Here is a 24,844-nt window from a genome sequence, read left to right on the forward strand (position 1 = left end):
ATTTCTTCTAGCCCTCGTCTTTTTACCTAATTGACCCTCTGCTGCCTTCACTATTTCATCTTTCAAAGATACCCATTCTTCTTCTACTGTATTTCTTTCCCCCATTCTTGGCAGTCGTTCCTTAATACTGTCCCTGAAACTCTCTACAACCTCTGGTTCATTCCGTTTATTCAGATACTATCTCCTTAATTACCCACCTAACTGTAGTTTCTTCAGTTTTAATCTACAGTTCATAACCAGTTGATTGTGCCGGCCGAAGTGGCCGTGCGGTTAAAGGCGCTGCAGTCTGGAACCGCAAGACCGCTACGGTCGCAGGTTCGAATCCTGCCTCGGGCATGGATGTTTGTGATGTCCTTAGGTTAGTTAGGTTTAACTAGTTCTAAGTTCTAGGGGACTAATGACCTCAGCAGTTGAGTCCCATAGTGCTCAGAGCCATTTGAACCATTTGAACCAGTTGATTGTGGTCAGAGTCCACATCTGCCCCTGGAAATATCTTACAATATAAAACCTGGTTCCTAAATCTCTGTCTTACCATCACGTAATATATCTGAAACCTTCAAGTATCTTCAGGGATCTTTCATATATACAACCTTCTTTCATGATTCTTGAACCAAGTGTTAGCAATGATTAAGTTATGCTCTGTGCAAAATTCTACCAGGTGGCTTCCTCTTTCATTCCTTACTCCCATTCCATATTCACCTACTACGTTTCATTCTCTTCCTTATCCTACTATCAAATTCCAGTCACCTGTGACTATTAAATTTTCGTCTACCTTCACTATCTGAATAATTTCTTTTATCTCATCATACATTACATCGATCTCTTCGTCATCTGCGGAGCTAGTTGGCATATAAAGTTTTTCTACTGTGGTAGGCGTGGGCTTCGTGTCTATCTTGGCCACAATAATGGGTTCACTATGCTGTTTGTAGTAGCTTTCCGGCACTCCTATTTTTTATTCATTATTAAACCTACTCCTGCATTACTCGTATTTGATTTTTTATTTATAACCCTGTATTCACCTGACCAGAAGTCTTGTTCATCCTGCCACCGAGATTCACTAATTCCCACTATATCTAACTTTAATTTATCCATTTCCCATTTTAAATTTTCTAACCTACCTACCCGATTAAGGGATCTGACATTCCACCCTCCGATCCGCAGAACGTCAGTTTTGTTTCTCCTGATAACGGCGTCCTCCGAGATCCGAATGTGGGATTATTTTACCTCCGGAATATTTTACCCAAGAGGCCGCCATCATCATTTAACCATGCAGTAAAGCTGCATGCCCTCCGTAAAAATTATAGCTCTAGTTTCCCCTTGCTTTCAGCCGTTCGCAGTACCAGCACAGCAAGGCCGTTTTGGTTAATGTAACAAGGCCAGATCAGTCAATCATCCAGACTGTTGCCCCTTCAACTACTGAAAAGGCTGCTGCTCCTCTTCACGAACCACACGTTTGTCTGGCCTCTCAACAGATACCCCAACCCTCCGTTGTGGTTGCACCTATGAGGACCTGGTGTTTATAGAAGTTTTCACTAATGATTCACCTTACCAAGCACCATTTTGGTGGGGGTAGAAGATAAGGCATCGTGTTCTACGCTAGAAAGAGGTAACTGACATTACTGCCTGACTAAAACTTTCTTTTGATCCTGAACAAACCTACAGTTACATTCCACTGGTCATATGTTTTCAAGAGGCTGTCAATGCATTATATCATTTAAGCTACATATTTGCGTAAGATATAAGGAGAGCTTCATAGTCCACAAAATACAATATAAAAACCGGCTAAAGAAATGGTGAAACAAACTTTCACAGTGACATGAAAATTCGATATTTCGAAAATTCGGCCTATGCACGGAAATAAAATAATTTTTTAAAGATGTAAAGGTTTCGAGTACAAAGAACAAGTACGTTGCTTATCGTAAATATGTAATAATAATTACAGATCTTTGATTGCTTTCGAAAATTCAATCTTGCACCAAAATACAATTATTTGTCAATCTACAACAGTTTTAGAGTACAAAACACACATAGCATTACTGCTATAACTATTCTCCAAAATCATAGAAATATATTTTCACAATAGTACTACTGATAAAAACTTACAGCTTAAGCAGCACTTGTGGATGAGCTTAATTTAATATATGTACTGCATATTAAATAAACCAAAATGTGCAGTGGGTGTCAACTAATGGATCTTAAAACCATATTGTAACACCAGTAGCTGAATATGTATGTGCCATAACAAGCAATAGGTGTCAGCTACATATCAAACAAATAGTATTCTTGTAAAAACAAAGATGATGTGTCTTACCGAACGAAAGCGCTGGCAGGTCGATAACACACAAACAAACACAAACATACACACATAATTCAAGCTTTCGCAACAAACTGTTGCCTCATCAGGAAAGAGGGAAGGAAAGGGAAAGACGAAAGGATGTGGGTTTTAAGGGAGAGGGTAAGGAGTCATTCCAATCCCGGGAGCGCAAAGACTTACCTTAGGGGGAAAAAAGGACGGGTATACACTCGCACACACACACATATCCATCCACACATATACAGACACAAGCAGACATAGTATTCTTGTTTACAGATAAGCGTGAAACAAATTACACCATACACCTACCTACATGTTACAAATTGCCACACACTTCAGTATATTACGTCAAAATTGTAACAAATTGTTCCATGCAACGTTATTTTGCAACAAAATTCTAACAATTATTACTCAAAACAGTAATAAACAGGGGAAATGATCAGCACATTAACTGTTGTATAGTGACTAATATTACCCCCAATCTGATTTCGGTAATGATTATCAGTTGGTATTGTGACTATCATTAGCCTGGATACTATTCTGGGGCAATGATAGTCAATTGACAATGCTACTTCAGTTACCTCAATCATACTATCAAAAATGGCTCAAATGGCTCTGAGCAATATGGGACTTAACTTCTGAGGTCATCAGTCCCCTAGAACTTAGAACTAATTAAACCTAGCTAACCTAAGGACATCACACACATCCATGCCCGAGGCAGGATTCGAACCTGCAACCGTAGCGGTCGCGCGGTTCCAGACTGTAGCGCCTAGAACCGCTCGGCCACCCCGGCCGGCAATCATACTATCATTACCTATAAGCTTGACGATAGGATGTATACCATAATCTGACAGTGAGTTAGCTATTGGATCTCAAATAGTGGCAGACACTATATGTGCCTTAACTTGAATGTGGGTGGCAGCTACTGGATGTTAAAACTGTATTGTAACTCCAGAAGCCGACAGGGTCTGTATCGTAACCTGATACTGTATGTCAGCTACTGGATCTCAAACAGCATTTTAAGAAGGGGAGTGGACTGTGTGTGTGTGTGTGTGTGTGTGTGTGTGTGTGTGTGTGTGTATGTTTGCACCTTAACTTTTACATCAAAGCTGTAACAAATTTCTCCTCTTACAGCAAAATTAAAAAAAAATTGCTTCATAGATCATTATTACTGCTACAAATTGTCCCATAAAATGGCAGTGGGTATCAGCTACTGGATCTTAAGCAGTAGTAGAAGCTGACAGTGTGTATGTTCATGATCTCTCAGTGGTATCATCTCGTGAATCTTACAACTGTATTCTAACATCAGAAGCTGACACTGTATGTGCAATATCCTGACAACAATCCGGGACTGCCGTTAGACCGTCACAGTGCAGTGTTTTAAAAGCCATTAAATTGACACAGCCAGTAAGAATATGGGTGCCATTTTGGATTATGGCATCATATGGTCAAGATCAATGACTTGCTCATGATGTCATGATGATGTCATACGAAAGGGGGCACGGCTTGTGATTTCATGAATAAAATGCTGACGTTTCATGTGATCTCATGAATCTACGTGTTTTGCTTTTTGGTACACATCTTGACTTGCTACCCGAGTTGCATTTGGGGTAAAGACAATAATCTTGTCAACTGACCATCATTGCCAAAATGCTCTTAAAGGTAATGATAGTCAACATATTTCAGCTGATCATCATTGCCCTGCAGCAGTATCAACCATTCAGTATATGATATTCACCAAATTTCAACTAATCTGATTATGGCTGATTCAGTCTGTTACAATTTTGTGTAACAGTAGTGATGAATGGCAGTAATATGTTACAATTTCACTGTAATGGAACGATGAATAGACTAATTTGTTACACCTTGACACCCACCGCACATACACACTAATAGTTTCTACTCTTAGAGATTCAGTATCCGACACTCACTCTCAGGTTATGGAATTAGAAAACTATTTCAGTTATGAATACCTATTTGTTTGTGTGAAATGTCACTGCTTCATATGCTTGACATTGTGGTTTCCATTACGTGATGGCATAAGTTAGCATTATCAGCCGAAAGCGACTACAGTTTTGTGCTGCAAGATAAACTTAATATCCTGGCATTAATTTACTAAACTGTTTGGGTGTCTGTACCCTAGCTGGAAGAATAGTAGTCCTCTTTTGTTATCTATAAGAAAGTGTATTACTGCTGTTCAATATACTTTTTCATCGAAGTATCATGTTGCTTCCAGTATGTGACGATTGTCGGCAGAAGATGACAAATGTTTTGTACGGAAAGATGAAGTTAATAGTGTAGCATGGCGCTCATGATAATGTTTGCCTGACTTGGACATCGGTTTTAGCTGAACTACTTCTTCCTCGTAGTGTGTGACACCCATCTAAATGAAGTGTACTGCCTCAGCAGTGTGTTCTGATTTTGGGCTTCTTGACGCCAGATCCTCTTGCATCACGATGGCTGAGGAAATGATGTAAACAGGGCAGCGAAGGAAATTGATCATCGTCTGCTCAACACTACACATCTTGGTTATCGCAGAGCCCCATTTTGATATAGCAGTTTTACTTTGGCCAATGCCCACGTGAACACAATCAAGTTATCTCCATGTTAGCCATAACAGGCTGTTTCTTGGGGATAGATCCTCTTTTGGTGGTGTCCAAACAGTTTTATCTCTTGCCTGTTAGGGTTGAAGCCTCTCTTCCGCCTTTGATTTCCGTAAGTGGGAGGTATTTGAGATGAAGCTTTTCCTGCTGTGTAGACATCAAGCGATAGGTTCATGTTCATGAAATGGGTGTCTGTCATTAGTGTTGACTTTGCTCCTTTCGGATTTCGTTGTTACTATCTACCTGATATCGAGTGAAGCTGTTCTGGCCTGAACCTGGATCATCTCGACTGAGGTTGGTCTCAGGGATCCTGTCAACTGGCTGCAAGGTTGGTGAAGAGCAATATCAACCTGTTTCGAGTGGGAGGATTTGTACTATTCAGGGGAAGCATATTCTCCTCCCAAGTAGGACAAGACTAGGGGTGACGCCCGGAGTACATGTGGGCCTGCTCCCAAACTTGTGCCTCTGAGTGTTTTAAAGATATCGTTTCGTGCTGCGTCCTTCGTTCTGACACTGCCACAACGTGTCTTGAATGTCAGACCCCTATCAGGAATAGCTCCGAGTTATTTAGGGGTAGAGCTGCGACTGAGAGGAGTTACAGCCATGAGACTTTTAACTAAATGGTTCAAATGGCTCTGAGCACTATGGGACTCAACTGCTGAGGTCATTAGTCCCCTAGAACTTAGAACTAGTTAAACCTAACTAACCTAAGGACATCACAAACATCCATGCCCGAGGCAGGATTCGAACCTGCGACCGTAGCGGTCTTGCGGTTCCAGACTGCAGCGCCTTTAACCGCACGGCCACTTCGGCCGGCCAGACTTTTAACTGTAGTTAATAGATTTTTTATGGAGATGGTAAACGCTGACTACTGGTTTGCTTCTATTTTACTTCAGGCTGTTGGCCACGTAATACTTTCCAATGGCATAAAGAGCAGACGAAAGTTGTTTTTAAATGTCTCCAAATATCTTAAGCTGGGTAGAGAGCGCCAGATCATCAGCATAAATAAATGGGGCGCTAGCCTTGTTAGGGGCGGTTGGTCGTTGGTGCACAAGTTAAATAGTGTTGGAGCAAGAGCGCTTCCTTGGGGAAGACCATTTTTTGCTTTGTGCCACGGACTTTCGGTGTTTTGAGAACTGAATGGCTCTGAGCACTATGGGACTTAACAGCTATGGTCATCAGTCCCCCAGAACTTAGAACTACTTAAACCTAACTAACCTAAGGACAGCACGCAACACCCAGCCATCACGAGGCAGAGAAAATCCCTGACCCCGCCGGGAATCGAACCCGGGAACCCGGGCGTGGGAAGCGAGAACGCTACCGCACGACCACGAGATGCGGGCTTTTGAGAACTGAAATAGAATCTGTTGCGAGTAGCTCTGCAGTGATCTTCACAAAGGTGTAACCTATGGTTGTGTTGTACACCTTTGGGAGAAGTTTGCTGATGTGTAACGTGTCATAGGCCATATTCAGATCACGAAAGGCAACACTGGTGACAAGACCTTTCCCTAAGCCATCTTCGATATGTTGGGTAGGATTCAATACCTGCTCTGTGAGAGACCGTCCAAGCTGGAAGCTGGCTTGTTCTCTAATGAGCTTATCTTCTATGAGTGGGATGAGGTCAACTAGAAGAACTCGTGCAAATAGCTTGAACGGACGATAGACTAAAGATATTGGTCGAAAACTTTTTGGGTTATCTGGAGGCTTGCTGGGCTTGATCAGAGCGGCAACATGAGCTTATCTCCAGAGCTTCAGAATGTTGAAGTTTCCAGACAGTAGTTGAACATTTGTTGGAGCCAATCAGCACCTTTTCTTGCCAAGGTGTTTTACAATTCTATCCCATTAGCTTTGCCATCTTTCAGAGCTCAGGTGCCATCAGTAATTTCTTCTATTGGGATGGGGTGGGGGATGCTGTCAGTTTCTGATTTCACACTGAGGTGGCAAAAGTCACGGGATACTTCCTTATGTCGTACCGGAGATCCTCTTTCCCGGTGTAGTGCAGCAACTCGATGTGACATGGACACAACAAGTAGTTGGAAGTTCCCTGCAGAAAAATTGAGCCCTGCTGCCTCTATAATCGTCTATTATCGCGAAAATGTCGCTGGCGGAGGAGTTATGTCCCATAAATAGTAGACGGGATTCATGTCATCCATAAAAATTCCGTCGTTGTCCAGGAATGAAAAGTACGTAAGTACATGAATGGCTGCAAATGGTCTCGAAGTAGCTGAACATAATCATTTCCAATCAACGATCGGTTCTGTTGGACCTGAGGACCCAGTCCATTCCCTGTGAATCAGTCCACACCTGTAACACTCACTTCCCAACAGATAGTACTGCAGCGGGCAAAGCCAAATACAACACTATACTGCGCCGTTTTTTATACTGGCACAACGTGTATTACCAAATATGGTATTAATTTGCAGTAAATGTTACCCTCTGGGAGGATTTAAGTAAATTGACCGTGAGGTACCTAATGGATTTGGATTATCGAACCTGAATTTGATATAACAGTAGAAACTGAAAGCTAAAGATTGAAATTTGGAAAATATCTTAAGTAACCAAGTTAACTTAAATGAAATAAAATACGGTCGCCAGCCTACTTAGGCATAGTAATATGAACATTAATTTTAAAGAACATGTATTGAATTTTGATAAAGGAAAGCTACCATTACTTCTTTCCCAGAGAAGTGCAATGAAACTCTACTATAATCAGATAAGTGATACAGTGAATACCAGCAGTTTTAAATAGTATGCAAGCTCTAACAGGAACAATTGACACTTTATCTCTTCTCAACAGTAATACTTTGTCATATATAAGTTATCTCATCATCAAATGTTATGAAAGACACTACTAAACCAAAGTTGGACATGGACGTAGTCATGTTTCAATAGTTACTTTTCATATAGTACAAAGATAATTCTAAGTCACTTGCAATAGGATTTTTACACTCTCTATGAAGCAATCTTATTTCTATTTTTATGAATAAAAGCAATTACAGTAATTTTATCTTTCAAAGGCAAAGACTTAGGTGGGGGCCCTCAAACTGTCTTTCCAATTTTTACTACACAAAGCACACAAAACTCCAGAATTACTTCATAATGCTATTAGTACATTCATTGTTCAAGAATGTTTCTTCATATTAAGCAACACTAAAGTGGGGATTCTCAACTGACCATTACACTAAAGCAAACTAAACACACTTTTCTGAGAAGATTTGTAATATGCAAGTTTAGGTATTACTCTTTCACAAATTTCACTCACCTTGCAGGCCTTTTCCAATAATAGAGCACCATTTTGGAGTCGCATACACATCCGAGACCTTTCCATATTAATCCAGGTATTGGATGCCTCACTCGGCACTTGCGCTATCCACTCACTTGCTGCTCAGACCAGACTGTCCAGTAGCTAGCTGCCGACTGACTGTACTCTCCCACTTGGCGCCCAGACTGAGCACCATATCCACCTTTTAGCCCGCGCCAACTCATTTCCCTTCCAAATGGGAAATACTGCAAGTCCCTAGGTATGAACCAGCTTGTACGTAGTTGTAAACAAACATCTTTTAAAAAATCTTAATATTTAAATAAATTAACATCTCAACACAAAAGCCACAGATTTATATAACATTTTCCTCCAATTAATACAAAGAATTTAAATAGTAAAGAGAAAACATTTTACACAACTTTCCACTACATTACAATGGTTCAAAAAAATATTTACAGTATCAATTATGGTGTTACGCACCGTTATGGAACCACCACCAGCTTGCTCAGTACCTTGTTGACAACTTGGGTCCTTGGCTTCGTGTTGTCTGCGCCACATTCGAACACTACCATCAGCTCTTACCAACTGAAATCGGGAATCAACTGACCAGACCACGGTTTTCCAGTCGTTTAGGGTCCAACCGATATTGTCACCAGCCCAGGAGAGGTGCTGTAGGCCACGTCGTGCTGTTAGCAAAGGCACTTGTGTCTGTGGTCTGGTGCCATAGCCCTTTAACGCCAAATTTCACCGCACTGTCCTAATGGATACGTTCGTCGTACGTCCCATATTTATTTCTGCTGCTATTTCATGCAGTTTGGTTGTCTGTTAGCACGGCCGACTCTACGCATAACCAATTGCTCTCGATCGTTAAGTGATGACCGTCGGACACTGCGTTGTCCGTGGTGAGAGATAATGCCTGAAATTTGGAATTCTCTGCACACTCTCGACACTGTGGATCTCAGAATACTGAATTTCCTAACGATTTCAGAAATGGAATGTCCGATGCGGGTGCATGTGTTTTGCAAGCGCTAAGCCAAAATCACAAAAATTTGCGAGTGGCCGTATGTAGATCGTCATGAATTGGCTCGTGAACAACACCGAACACTCCCACGCCGCATCGCTACGAGTGATGAGGAATGGTGTTTTTATGCTAACACAAGGAAAAGAAAGGAAAGGCTGATCCAAAACAAAGTAGTAACTCCTCGTATAAAGATCTGCACGCATGCACAAAAGATAATTTTAGGCACCTGATGGGACAGCGACGGCGTCGTATACTACGAATTGCTTTCCTGAGGCATAACGATCACTGCTGACATTTATTGTCAACATCTGAGACGCCTTGCAGATGCAATCTAAGCACAAAAAAAGGAAGACATACATTTTACACGTGGAAATACTGTAAATTACATCCTTTACATAATTTGATGGACATATCAAACGAGAAAATAACACAGTGATAGGCCTCCGTGCATTGCTTGAGCTGTTAAATCGCACCTATCCTACTGCTCAGTGGATGTTCTAGGTGGAACCCTCACTATACCGATATTCTGTCCGTACTATGATGTTTGCACAGATACCAAGAAACTAATTTTGTGCACGTACTACTATGAGACATAGCAAACATTCAACATTTAATTTAAATAAATTAATTACTACATACGGAAAAAAATGTCAGTAATAATAAAAGACTTCCACGGATTATTTGCTCAGACAAGCTAGTGAATATTCAGGGTACATCCCTCTTCTATCAGATCACAGCCGAGAGTGAGGTCCTGTAAGCAGCTTTAGTGTGCTGGCGTCTGCACAAAGCACAAAGCACACAAAACTCCAGAATTACTTCATAATGCTATTAGTACATTCATTGTTCAAGAATCGTACTTAAAAGCAATATTTTGAATTGAGCCAATTAGTGCTCGTCAAATTACCCACCACAAATCAAAGCATATTTCCTTGTTGCCGATACTGACTCACTATGTAATACTGATAAAATATAAATCTTCCTTTAATAAAAGTGTTTTATTTTTGAAATTTCTTATTAATTTAAATCGCCCACTGCGCTAACAATTCGTTATTTAGGATTCGCTGTTTCCTGCCATGATCTCTTGCCACAAGTTCTCTCTTTACTCAAAAGCTCCCTGCTTTGGACGATGGGGGAGACAGAGAGATGCCCGTCCTGTAACGGCTCCTTTGAGGAAGGAAGGCCGTCATTGCAGCCAGAATGTGACTGCTGAGGGGTGCCGCTTTCTCTCACCAGACAGACGTTCCACCACGTTATGCGCCACGCTGGCTTTGTGTGTTCAAAAAACATCCTCTGTTCGCAGTCTTCTTGCAAAATTTTGCCATCTTGCAAACTTACAACAGATTAGGCAAATTTTAGTGGATGCTGGTGAATCTTATGCGACTATCTAGGATCATTTTGCATGAACATATTGCAGTTGACATACTCACTTCTATATGACAGTTATTTCCGTATATTAAATTTCCTTTTCTTAGCGGAGCAGTTCGTAACTTTGACATAAATATTCTTTTGTGGAGGACTATTTTATTTGGATAACACGTAATGTCAGATGTGATTTGTCATGGCTATGTACGTTCACGAATAGTCTGGAGAAATTGTTTTTATTTCACTACGTGCACCTGGATTCCATGTGATGATGAATGGGGATTCCTGTCACACAGGGTTGGCCATGTGGAAGTATATCTGAAGTTAAACACGTGTAGTATGCCTACAATGGAGAGATAGTGCACATGATAAGTGCAACTCACAACCTACAGCCTGCAACATATAACCTACAGCCTGTTTCGTCTGAAACTTGTCTTCCCATCGGTGTGTCGTAGATGTGTCACCTTATACTGCTCACATTTTGTACGTGGATGTTGGTGAAAATACTGTCGTCGGACAAGACAATGTAAACACATGGTGTGCTCGAAGGTAATGGTGCACAAAGCCGCAGTACTCTATTATTAACGACTTTTTCCTTCCGTAATTGACATGCCGCGCCATACAGTCACAGTATTAGCTGCAGCATGAACAGAGCACACGTAGTGCAGATTCAGGTCTTGTCGGGACTGGAAGTAAACTGGCGTGGAGTTACACAGAGAGTAATAAGGCTACTACAGACTGCAAGAAGCTCTGTTAACTTGCATTCAGATTCTTAACCAAAGCCGTGTCAGAATAACACAGGTGTAGTGATCTCTTTCTCCACCTATTAAACTAATTTTTTATCAATACGCTAGGTATGTAATGTCAAATACACTCCTGGAAATGGAAAAAAGAACACATTGACACCGGTGTGTCAGACCCACCATACTTGCTCCGGACACTGCGAGAGGGCTGTACAAGCAATGATCACACGCTCGGCACAGCGGACACACCAGGAACCGCGGTGTTGGCCGTCGAATGGCGCTAGCTGCGCAGCATTTGTGCACCGCCGCCGTCAGTGTCAGCCAGTTTGCCGTGGCATACGGAGCTCATCGCAGTCTTTAACACTGGTAGCATGCCGCGACAGCGTGGACGTGAACCGTATGTGCAGTTGACGGACTTTGAGCGAGGGCGTATAGTGGGCATGCGGGAGGCCGGGTGGACGTACCGCCGAATTGCTCAACACGTGGGGCGTGAGGTCTCCACAGTACATCGATGTTGTCGCCAGTGGTCGGCGGAAGGTGCACGTGCCCGTCGACCTGGGACCGGACCGCAGCGACGCACGGATGCACGCCAAGACCGTAGGATCCTACGCAGTGCCGTAGGGGACCGCACCGCCACTTCCCAGCAAATTAGGGACACTGTTGCTCCTGGGGTATCGGCGAGGACCACTCGCAACCGTCTCCATGAAGCCGGGCTACGGTCCCGCACACCGTTAGGCCGTCTTCCGCTCACGCCCCAACATCGTGCAGCCCGCCTCCAGTGGTGTCGCGACAGGCGTGAATGGAGGGACGAATGGAGACGTGTCGTCTTCAGCGATGAGTGTCGCCTCTGCCTTGGTGCCAATGATGGTCGTATGCGTGTTTGGCGCCGTGCAGGTGAGCGCCACAATCAGGACTGCATACGACCGAGGCACACAGGGCCAACACCCGGCATCATGGTGTGGGGAGCGATCTCCTACACTGGCCGTACACCACTGGTGATCGTCGAGGGGACACTGAATAGTGCAGGTACATCCAAACCGTCATCGAACCTATCGTTCTACCATTCCTAGACCGGCAAGGGAACTTGCTGTTCCAACAGGACAATGCACGTCCGCATGTATCCCGTGCCACCCAACGTGCTCTAGAAGGTGTAAGTCAACTACCCTGGCCAGCAAGATCTCCGGATCTGTCCCCCATTGAGCATGTTTGGGACTGGATGAAGCGTCGTCTCACGCGGTCTGCACGTCCAGCACGAACGCTGGTCCAACTGAGGCGCCAGGTGGAAATGGCATGGCAAGCCGTTCCACAGGACTACATCCAGCATCTCTACGATCGTCTCCATGGGAGAATAGCAGCCTGCATTGCTGCGAAAGGTGGATATACACTGTACTAGTGCCGACATTGTGCATGCTCTGTTGCCTGTGTCTATGTGCCTGTGGTTCTGTCAGTGTGATCATGTGATGTATCTGACCCCAGGAATGTGTCAATAAAGTTTCCCCTTCCTGGGACAATGAATTCACGGTGTTCTTATTTCAATTTCCAGGAGTGTATTTTATGACGTTATTTGTCTGTGATAAGTTCCATACACTTTAAGGCGTTCACTAATTTCCTTTCACCTTCTGTTCATATGTAGCCATGTTTGCTAATCCACACTGTTATTGAGCCCCTGATTCGGAGGTACCTAGATTGCATTTAGATGGTCAACGGGATGTTCACCATCAGTATTTTTCTAACAAGGGGAAATGTGGTGTCGTACATTTTCTGGTCACCAGACTGTATGCCAATGCTCTGAATTATTTTCCAAAGTTCTTAGGGTCTCATGGAGATAGTGAATGTGGCACTGTTGGTGACTCGTTCGTGGGATGGGGCCTTTATGCGCGGCAATACCTGTCATTATAGAAGAGTAGGCTGTGTACCCACACAATTAAAATCGCTCAAAAGACTTCGGCTGCTGGACCTGATGGGATACCAGTTCGATTTTACACAGAGTACGCGAAGGAAGTTGCCCCCATTCTTGCAGCGGTGTACCGTAGGTCTCTAGAAGAGCCTAGCGTTCCAAAGGATTGGAAAAGGGCACAGGTCATCTCCGTTTTCAAGAAGGGACGTCGAACAGATGTGCAGAACTATAGATCTATATCTCTAACGTCGATCAGTTGTAGAATTTTGCAACACGTATTATGTTCAAGTATAATGGCTTTTCTGGAGACTAGAAATCTACTCTGTAGGAATCAACATGGGTTTCGAAAAAGACGATCGTGTGAAACCCAGCTCGCGCTATTCGTCCACGAGACTCAGAGGGCCATAGACACGGGTTCCCAGATAGATGCCGTGTTTCTCGACTTCCACAAGACGTTTGATACAGTTCCCCACAGTCGTTTAATGAACAAAGTAAGAGCATATGGACTATCAGACCAATTGTGTGATTGGATTGAGGAGTTCCTAGATAACAGAACGCAGCATGTCATTCTCAATGGAGAGAAGTCTTCCGAAGTAAGAGTGATTTCAGGTGTGCCGCAGGGGAGTGTCGTAGGACCGTTGCTATTCACAATATACGAGGTGTGGCTAGAAAAAAACCGGACTAGTACTGGTGAAACAATAAAACGAATGCAATAAGGCTGAAAGTCGCGTGGCATGTCACGTGACTCTCGCTCCGCCTACTGCTCGAGTTTCATCTGCCTCCTGCACTCAGTCTGCCCGTGGCGTCTGTTTTAAGTAGTTGACGTTTTGTCTGTGCGTCGGAAAATGTTGAGTGTACAGAAATAACAGCGTGTTAACATCAAATTTTGTTTCAAACTAGGAAAATCTGCAAGTGAAACGTTTGTAATGTTACAACAAGTGTACGGCGATGATTGTTTATCGCGAACACAAGTGTTTGAGTGGTTTAAACGATTTAAAGATGGCCGCGAAGACACCAGTGATGACACTCGCACTGGCAGACCATTGTCAGCAAAAACTGATGCAAACATTGAAAAAATCGGTAAACTTGTTCGACAAGATCGCTGTTTAACAATCAGAGCAGTGTCTGAGTTAACAGGAGTTGACAAGGAAAGTGTTAGGCAGATTCTTCATGAAAGTTTCAACATGAACAAAGTGTGTTCAAAAATGGTTCCAAAGTGTCTCACAATTGAACAGAAGGAACGCCGAAGAATGATTTGTTCTGACATCCTGGAAAACATTGAAAGTGATCCCACCTTCTTACAAAATGTTATTACTTGCGATGAATCGTGGTTTTTTACTTACGATCCCGAAACTAAACGCCAATCGATGCATTGGAAAACTCCTGGTTCTCCACGACAAAAAAAAGCACGAATGTCAAAATCGAAATTCAAGGCAATGATGATTGTTTTTTTTTTGACATCAAAGGGATTGTGCACATTGATTGGGTACCAGAGGGACAAACAGTGAATCAGAATTACTACATTAGCGTCCTGGCTACCCTACGTGAGCGAGTACGGAGAAAACGGAACGATTTGTGGAGAAAAAAGTCATGGATCCTTCACCAAGACAATGCCCCAGCTCACAGTGCGTTGTCAGTGAAGACGTTTTTAGCAAAACACAACATTCCCATCTTAGATCATCCACCCTACTCACCTGATTTGGCCCCCTGTGACTTTTTTCTTTTCCCTAAAGTCAAGTCAGCTTTGAAAGGAACTAGATTTGAGACTGTTGAAGCAGTAAAAGAAAAAGCGACGGAAGTAATGTATGGACTTACCGAAAATGATCTGCAGCATTGCTATGAACAGTGGAAAATTCGTATGGAGCGGTGTAGAGACCGAGGAGGAGAGTACATTGAAGGAGATAACATGAAATTGTAAATAATTGTAAATAAATGTTTTTTCCAGCATCAGTCCGGTTTTTTTCTAGCCGCACCTCGTACGTAAGTGACCTTGTGGATGACATCGGAAGTTCACTGAGGCTTTTTGCGGATGATGCTGTAGTACATCGAGAGGTTGTAACAATGGAAAATAGTACTGAAGTGCAGGAGGATCTGCAACGAATTGACGCATGGTGTAGGGAATGGAAATTGAATCTCAATGTAGACAAGTGTAATGTGCTGCGAATACATAGAAAGAAAGATCCTTTATCGTTTAGCTACAATATAGCAGGTCAGCAACTGGAAGCAGTTAATTCCATAAATTATCTGGGAGTAGGCATAGGAGTGATTTAAAATGGAATGACCATATGAAATTAATCGTCGGTAAAGCAGATGCCAGACTGAGATTCATTGGAAGAATCCTAAGGAAATGCAATCCGAAAACAAAGGAAGTAGGTTACAGTACACTTGTTCGCCCACTGCTTGAATACTGCTCACCGGTGTGGGATCCGTACCAGATAGAGTTGATAGAAGAGATAGAGAAGATCCAACGGAGAGCAGCGCGCTTCGTTACAGGATCATTTAGTAATCGCGAAAGCGTTACGGAGATGACAGATAAACTCCAGTGGAAGACTCTGCAAGAGAGACGCTCAGTAGCTAGGTACGGGCTTTTGTTGAAGTTTCGAGAACATACCTTCACCGAGGAGTCAAGCAGTATATTGCTCCCTCGTAGGTATATCTGGCGAAGAGACCATGAGGATAAAATCAGAGAGATTAGAGCCCACACAGAGGCACAGAGGCATACCGACAATCTTTCTTTCCACGAACAATACGAGACTGGAATAGAAGTGAGAACCGATAGAGGTACTCAAAGTACCCTACGCCACACACCGTCAGGTGGCTTGCGGAGTATGGATGTATATGTAGACTGGGTTTCTGCCCCTTTGATTGTCTTCTCTTTACAATCGGAACGCTTCGACTCCAAATGCTCTTTTAAAAGTCAACTACACTCAAGTGGTGGACACTTCGTGAAGGAATTTGTCTCCATACACTCCCTGAAAAACATTGAAGTGCATGGCGAAAGGTAGCCTTTCGAGTGACAATTAGCATATATTTTGAAGTGTCTATCAATTAATGTTTTTAAACTTTACCGTGACACTTGATACATGGCAGTGGTATGTCATTCCACTGCATATGCAACTCGCACTCCAAGGGAATAAGTTAATAAAAACTAAAATAATGTAGGAAACAAATAATCAGGTGGAATCACATGTAACTGTATGTAGTATTAGAGTAAGTTTGGTGAAACAGGACCATGATCTGAGTGGAGAATCACAAGGTATCTGAACGTGGCGAGTGGCAACAGTCACATCTCGCAAAGCATAGCAGAGTTGCGGCAGTTTACCAAGGTCAACCCAAGCGCTAGAACTTTTCTTTGACTGTCGGTGGTGGATTTGGATAAAAGCATTATCAGGTATGACTCTGTGCAGTTGATGTAACTAATGAACAACTTCGAAATTGGAGGACACAATATATTAAGATTTTACCAGATTTGTCAGCTGTTCATTTACGGGTACAACACCCTCCGCCGGCTGTTATCTTAGACAAGTCTCTTATCGGAGTTCATATGGTGAAGCTCAACGTAACGGCAGCTACAGTATAGTTAAGATCAGGTACGTTTAACAGGCCGAGGATGTGTGTTTGGACTTCGAAGAGGCAGAGCCAACATTTAGGTCTGCTATTCAGTAGAGCGACGTATCCGTGTTAGACTGCCGTTGCGTGACGCAGACAGTTTGTTTATGTTATGTTGTTGGCTAGGGGCGGGGCATCAGTCATGTTCTCTTCTTATCAACCGATGTGTGTTGTTTAGATTGTCATTAAACAGTTCCAAATCTAATTAACGTAAAATACAAGAGGAAGCAGCACAGAATGTTTCACACTCTCCCACGAGAGTAGTAAATATTCGTGCCGCCCTTCTTTGGACACGATCAGTTTTCCCTGTTGGTCTTATTTGGTACGGGCCCCACATACCAGTAAACTTCTCTTGGTCACGAACGCCCCTTTTGCCAGTGCTAGTATACTTTTTATGTCCTTGCTCTATCCGTCACGGATAATTGTGCTGCCTAGATAGCAGAATTCCTTAATTTCTTCTGCTTTGTGATCACCAATATTGATGATAAGTTTCTCACCGTTTTCATTTATGCTGCTTCTCATTAATTTCGTATTTCTTCGATTTACTCTCAAAATATATTCTTTACTCACCAGACTGTTTATTCCCTTCACCAAATGCTGTAATTCTTCTTCACTTTCACTGAGGATACCAATACCATCAGCGAATATTATCACTGATATCCTTTTATCCTGAATTTTAATCCCATTCTTGAATCTTTCTTTTACTTCCGGTTCTGTTTCTTCGATGTATAGATTGAACAGTAGGGGCGAAACACTACATCCATCTCTCGCATCCTTTTTAATTCGAGCACTTCGTTCTTTGTCTTCCACTCTTACTGTTCCCTCTTGGTTCTTGTACTTATATGCATGTATATGTCCTGCCTTTCCTATGGCTTATCCCTATTTTTCACATAATTTCGAACGTCTTGCACCATTTTACATTGTCACATGCTTTTTCCAGGTCTACAAATCCTATGAACGATCTTGATTTTCTTCAGTCTTGCTTCCATTATCAATCTCCAATTCTGGTGCCTTTACCTTTCCTGAAGACAATTTTACGGGCATCTAATAGATCGTCAGCTTTGTTTTCATTCCTCCTGTACATTATCCTCGTCAGCAACTTCCACACATGAGATGTTAACTTGATTGTACGGTGATTCCCGCACTTGTCTGCTCTTGCAATCTTCGAAATTGTGTGGATGATTTTTTTGTTTTGTTTCGAAAGTTTGATGGTATACCGCCAGTCTCATACACTGTACACATCAACATGAATAATCGTTTTGTTGCCACTTCCCCCAGTGATTTTAGAAATTCCGATGGAATCTTATCCATCTCTTACGTCTTATTTGATATTATGTGTCCAAGGATATTTTAAATTCTGGTTCTAATACTGGATCCCCTGGATCTTTCCTGTCGACTTCTGTTTCTTCTTCTACCAAGTCACCAGACAAGCCCTTATAGAGGCCTTCAATGTACTTCTTTCACCCCTCTGCTCTCTCCTCTGCAGTTAACAGTATAATTCTCATTGCACTCTTAATGTTACCGCCCTTGTTTTTTATTTCACCGGAGGTTTTTTGACATTAGTATATGTTGAGTCAGTCCTTCCGACAATCATTTCTTTTTCGATCTTCAGATTTTTTATGCAGCCATTTCGCATTAGCTTCCTCGTACGTCCTATTTATTTCACTCCTAAGTGATTTATATTTCTGTATTCCTGAATTTCCTTGAACATTTTTGTACTTCCTTCTTTCATCGATCAACTGAAGTACTTCTTGTGTTACCCATAGGTTTATTCGGTTACCTTCCTTGTACCTATGTTTTTCTTTCCAACTTCGGTGACCGTCCCTTTTTTTTATGATCATTCCTCTTCAAATGCACTGCCTACTGAGCTATACCTTATCGCAGTACCTATAGCATCAAAGAACTTCAAGGGTGTTTCTTCATTCCTTAGTATTTATGTATTCTACTTCATCGAGGATTAATTCCTCCTAACTGGTCTCTTCATCACTTCTAAATTGTTATCTGAGTATGTATCTGCTTCTGGATACGCCTTTAATTCAGTATCTGATTTCGTAATCTCTGTCTGACCATGATGTAATCTAGCTGAAATCTCTCCATATTTTCCGGCTTCTTCCAATGTTCTTCCTCTTCTTCTCAGTCTTGAACACAGTATTCGCTATTATTAGCTGAATTTTATTGCAGAATTCAATTAGTCTTGCTTTTCTCTCATACTTACTACGAAGCCCATATTCTCCCGTAATCTTTTCTTCATTCCTTGCCCTACAACCGCATTTCAATCCCCCAAGACTAGTAAATTTTCATCATTCTTTACACACTGAATTACCCGTTGAGGATCCACATACACTTTCTCTATCTCTTCATCCTCTGCTTGTGATGTCGGCATGTACAGCGGAACTATTGTTGTCCTCCGTTGGCTTGCTGTTTGTTTTGATGAGAACAATTCTGTCATTGAACTGCTCACAATAACACACTATTTGTCATGCCTTCCTATTCATAACAAATTCTACTCCCGTTATATCATTATCTGCTTACACTACTCAGACGAGAAATGTAGATTCTCTGAAAGAGGGTAATAGGGAAAATGACCTTGAAGCATTACTCGGTTCTTTCAATTTGACACCCGTTATTGATTTTCCTACTTGGTTGGTAAAAGATGGCAGCTCACTGATAGATCACTTCTCTTTGTAGACCAAGATAAATTTAACCAGATAAATTCTCAGCCTGTTGAGAATGGTCTTTCTGATCATGGTGCACAGCTAGTTACAATATATGACATAGCTCCATTCAGCAGTACTAAACAGTCCTCCAAAGTAGTACGTTCAGTCAACGATTTAACAATTGCAAATTTCAGGGAAAGCCTACAGGCTGACAGCAAGAAAGAGTAGTGACCCAGAAACTATCAATCATTATAAAAACTACTGTGCTATATTAAGATAAGTTATTAAAAAATCCAGAAGTATGTGTATCATGTCTGAAATCAGCAACCCTGAAAATAAAATTAAAACAATTTGGAATATTATTAAAAGAGAAACAGGTCAACCAAGAGCACAGGAAGACAGTATTACCATGAAATTGAATGAAAACTTTACGAACAAAAAGTCAGAAGTTGAAAATATTTTTAATCATTTTCTAAATGTTGTGGATATAGTAGGATCCAGGTGTTCATTAGAAGATGCTAGGCTGTTAATGGAAGAGGCCATACCTATGCAATTTGATACAATTGAAATCTCACCCACTTCTCCCTCTGAAATTAGGAAAATAATAAACTTGCTTAAAAGCAAAAACTCACATGGAATTGATGGCATTTCCAGCAAAATACTAAAAGCTTGTTCTCAACAGATAAGTAAGATTCTCAGCCACCTGTGTAATAGCTCTCTGGAACAGGGCATTTTCCCTGATAGACTGAAATATGCTATTGTTGTACCTTTGCATAAAAAAGGAGATAGATCTGATGTCAACAGTTACCGTCCAATCTCCCTTCTAACAGCTTTATCCAAAATTTTTGAGAAAGTAATGTATTCAAGAGTAGTTTCACATATCTGTAAAAATGAAGTACTAACAAAATGTCAGTTTGGTTTCCAGAAAGGTTTTTCAACAGAAAATGCCATATATGCTTTCACCAATCAAATTTTGAATTATCTGAATAACCAAACACCACCCATTGGGATTTTTTGTGATCTCTCAAAGGCTTTTGATTGTGTAAATCATGAAATTCTGCTAGAGAAGCTCAAGTATTGTGACATGAGTGGGACAGTGCACAAATGGTTTAATTCGTACCTAACTGGAAGAGTGCAGAAAGTTGAAATAAGTAGTTCTCATAATATGCAAAGATCAGTACATTCCTCAAACTGGGGAACTATCAAGAATGGGGTTCCACAAGGGTCAGTCTTGGGTCCTTTGTTGTTCTTAATATATATTAATGACTTGCCGTTCTATATTCATGAAGAGGCAAAGTTAGTTCTCTTTGCTGATGATAAAAGTATAATAATCACACCTGACAAACAAAAATTAACTGATGAAATTGTCAATAATGTCTTTCAGAAAATTACTAAGTGGTTCCTTTTAGACGGACTCTCACTGAATTTTGATAAGACACAGTGCATACAGTTCCGTACAGTAAATGGTATGACGCCATTAATAAATATAGACCTTAATCAGAAGCATATAGCTAAGGTAGAACCTTCAAAATTTTTAGGTGTGTCCATTGATGAGAGATTAAATTGGAAGAAACACATTGATGATCTGCTGAAACGTTTGAGTTCAGCTAATTATGCAATAAGGGTCATTGCAAATTTTGGTGATAAACATCTTAGTAAATTAGCTTACTACGCCTATTTTCACTCATTGCTTGCATATGGCATCATATTTTGGGGTAATTCATCACTGAGAAATAAAGTATTTATTGCACAAAAGCGTGTAATCAGAATAATAGCTGGAGTCCACCCAAGATCATCCTGCAGACATTTATTTAAGGATCTAGGGATATTCACAGTAGCTTCTCAGTATATGTACTTTCTTATGAAATTTGTTATTAACAACCAAACCCAATTCAAAAGTAATAGCAGTGTGCATAACTACAATACTAGGAGAAAGGATGATCGTCACTATTCAAGATTAAATCTAACTTTGGCACAGAAAGGGGTGAATTATACTGCCATTAATGTCTTTGGTCACTGACCAAATAGTATCAAAAGTCTGACAGATAACCAACAAGTGTTTAAGAAGAAATTAAAAGAATTTCTGAATGGCAACTCCTTCTACTCAATAGAGGAATTTTTAGATATAAATTAAGAAAAAAAAATAAAAAAATAAAAAAAACAAAAAATAAAAAAGTTGATATATTAACTTAATTATGTTGTTAAATTAACTTAATTATGTCATGTATTGGAAAATTTGACTCGTTCCACATCATTACGAAATATCGTATTCATACGCTTTTCTTCTACTAACCGACGTAACACTTTCAACTATTAATTAAACTTTATAGCAAATTCTTTATACTGACATATCCAAGACGCCGCTGCGCACGACCGCTTTGTACGGAAACCCAACCACGACTCTCCTGCACACATCAGCCAGCGGTAAATAAGGAGTACTGTATCGGTACATTACATAATCAAGACAGCAGTACTCCTTACAGTGGACGAAGAATTAAAAATCATTTGTTATGCTGACAATGCAGTTCTACTAGTAAACAAAAAAATGGCTCTGAGCACTATGGGACGTAACTGCTGAGGTCATCAGTCCCCTAGAACTTAGAACTACTTAAACCTAACTTACCTAAGGACATGACACACATTTATGTCCGAGGCAGGATTCGAACCTGCGACCGTAGCGATCGCGCGGTTCCAGACTGTAGCGCCTAGAACCGCTCGGCCACACCGGCCGGCTATTAGTAAACAGTCAGAAATTTTAACGTATATTTAACATTGCAGCCAAAAACCTGCATATGGTCATATCCACTCAAAAAATCGAATGTATGATTATACCTGTGGAACCAATTGGATACAAATTGAAAGTAGGTGGAAAAATTATTCAGTAGGTAATAACATTTAAATGCCTTGGTATTGAGTTGCCCAGCAGTGGAAATTTCGAAAAGGATGTTAGAGAAGAAGTAGCAAAAACAAAGAAAATGACATGGTGGTCAATGATACAATCTATGAAGAGACACAAAGGAAAGAATATACAAAAGAATAGTGAGACCAGTTATGATATACACAGCTGGCACAAGACCTGAAACATCAAAAACTAGAAAACTTTTATAAATCATGGAAATGACAATTCTGCGGAGGATTGCAGGGAAAACACTGAGAAACAGAAGTGGAAGTGTTAGAAAGGAATGCAAACTGGAATCCAATAATGAGTGGATAATTAAGAGAAAGCTTGAATGCAACGAATACATAGACAGGATGGATAAACGGAAGATTGGGAAAATCGCAAGCAATATATCACCAGTCGTTGAAAGAAATATAGGGCGTTGGAGAAAGAGATGGAGTGACAACTTCTAGGTACACTGAGGGGTACTGAAGGTGACAGGAAGTAAGATGCAAACGAAGATTATTTCTAATTATGCCGTCAGGGCTAGTGGGGTACAGAATTGCATGTATGCGTTTTATCTAAGTTCAGTGACAGTCCATGTGCCGAGAACTAATTTGTGATTAGATGAATTTTATTTACTTTTTCATGTGGTGAAATTTCTTGATTATAATACAGTCAACAAAGACAATCATTGCCGCTTCTTTGATATATGATGGCAGTCATTTGTGTATAACAACGCCCACTACAGATACTTGAGGTGATTGTTCCCCATTCTGAAGATGCTAATTCGTTATGTACACACCCTGGGTTTCTTCAGCCAATGCACTGCATCCTTGTAGTGGGACAAGAAAAATACATTGTGATACATTCAGCGCTAGTGTCTAATGATAGGTATCTAATGTTCTTGAAGGGATTATAAAGTCTACATTCCAAATAATGCATTATCTCTCGGAAGAATTACGTTGTAAACGTTATCAAAAACTACGCTCCCCTCACACGAAAACGACTAATATGACTTTGACATTATGGTTCTCATGTAATGGTTCTCTTTAGCTCTAAATCACATGGATGTAGCTTTTTCTGCACAAACAGCACAATTCTGGTATGTGAGTGTATGCTGATGGTTATCTACAGTTACTACCTATCTCGTCTCTTTCGATTTAATTTCTGGCCGCAGCGGTGTTTTGTTTTGGAGCCAGTGCACTTGCACCACAACACGGTACGGCAGTGCGTACGTGAACTTGCAGCACGCGCCTCTGCGTGTCTACCTAGCTACCGGAGGACCGTCTATCATGAGTAGGGCCCCGTCTCCAAAAATCGTGCTTATTTTTGTGAGCAGCAGACTGCCACAGTGAATGAGTAGTGTTGCAATATTTTACAGTGAGCAGCCTTGCCTCTCTCCTGCTGCTGAGGTAACGGATGCAGGACTAACGTTTTACATGCCAGGAAGTGGCGGGTGTGAGATTAAAAGCTGAGATTACTTCCATGACAAGCTTATTTACGCAAGTGAAATAACGGCCGTTTGTTCTGTTGCGACGCGCGGCATTTGGATCCGAATAAATGGCCTTGTGTTTAAGAGACATTCTCTGAAACAACTCGGCAAAGTCTGTTGTCCGTTAACATGCTTTCAACTTCACCGTGAAATTAAATTTCAGCTATCGTGTTTCTGGACGTTATGCGCGCAAAGGAAACAAACTGCCTTCTCCCTAAAGGATAACTTATTTTACTTTCTGAAGTCATAGACAGAATGTTGTTTTCCTAATATACAGTCTTTCTTTATACGAGTGCACTGACACGTGCACATTTCTTGTCTTTTTTCACATGCCCCTATTCAGATGATGTGTATTGTATTTTACTTTCCTTCTATTCGTATTGGTTTGGTTGTATTCGCATTCACGTAATGTTGGTACGTTTATAGTTTAGACTGTACATCTCGGAGAAGCGCTACTGTATTACGATGAAATGGCGTATCCAGCAGACAGCACATGCGCCGTTTCAGATGAGGGCTATACGAATCTCGTGAAGTGGAACAGCAAAAAGAGCAAATAAATAGTAGCGAAAGGTGTACACAAGCAGTATGTGCTAGAAATTCCAGAAGACAAACACATGAAAACCGTTACAGGAATGTCCCCAGTGTGAAGCCATACTGAGTTATCTTATTCACCATAAATAATAAATTCATCAACAAATGACAGTGGAGTGACATAACGTCAGTGACTGAAGCCATCTGAATCTTGCCAAAGGCAGTGTGTACATAAAGAGCTTGTACTTGTGCAATGAGTTCCACGTAGCTGTCCCGTGTGGCCGCTCACAATAGGAAACGTGGGCTTGTAATGTGAGGAGTTAGACTTCTTTCTAGTTGGTACCCTGTGATGTCATTATTTCGTAGAATATAATACTTGGACCTCACAATTTTTACAGTACCTGTGTAACCTCCCCACAAAATGGTATAAATAATAGTAATAATAATATGTGTATGATTCTAATTTTAGTGC

Source organism: Schistocerca nitens, chromosome 6 (assembly GCF_023898315.1).
Source record: "Schistocerca nitens isolate TAMUIC-IGC-003100 chromosome 6, iqSchNite1.1, whole genome shotgun sequence".
Taxonomy (NCBI): domain Eukaryota; kingdom Metazoa; phylum Arthropoda; class Insecta; order Orthoptera; family Acrididae; genus Schistocerca; species Schistocerca nitens.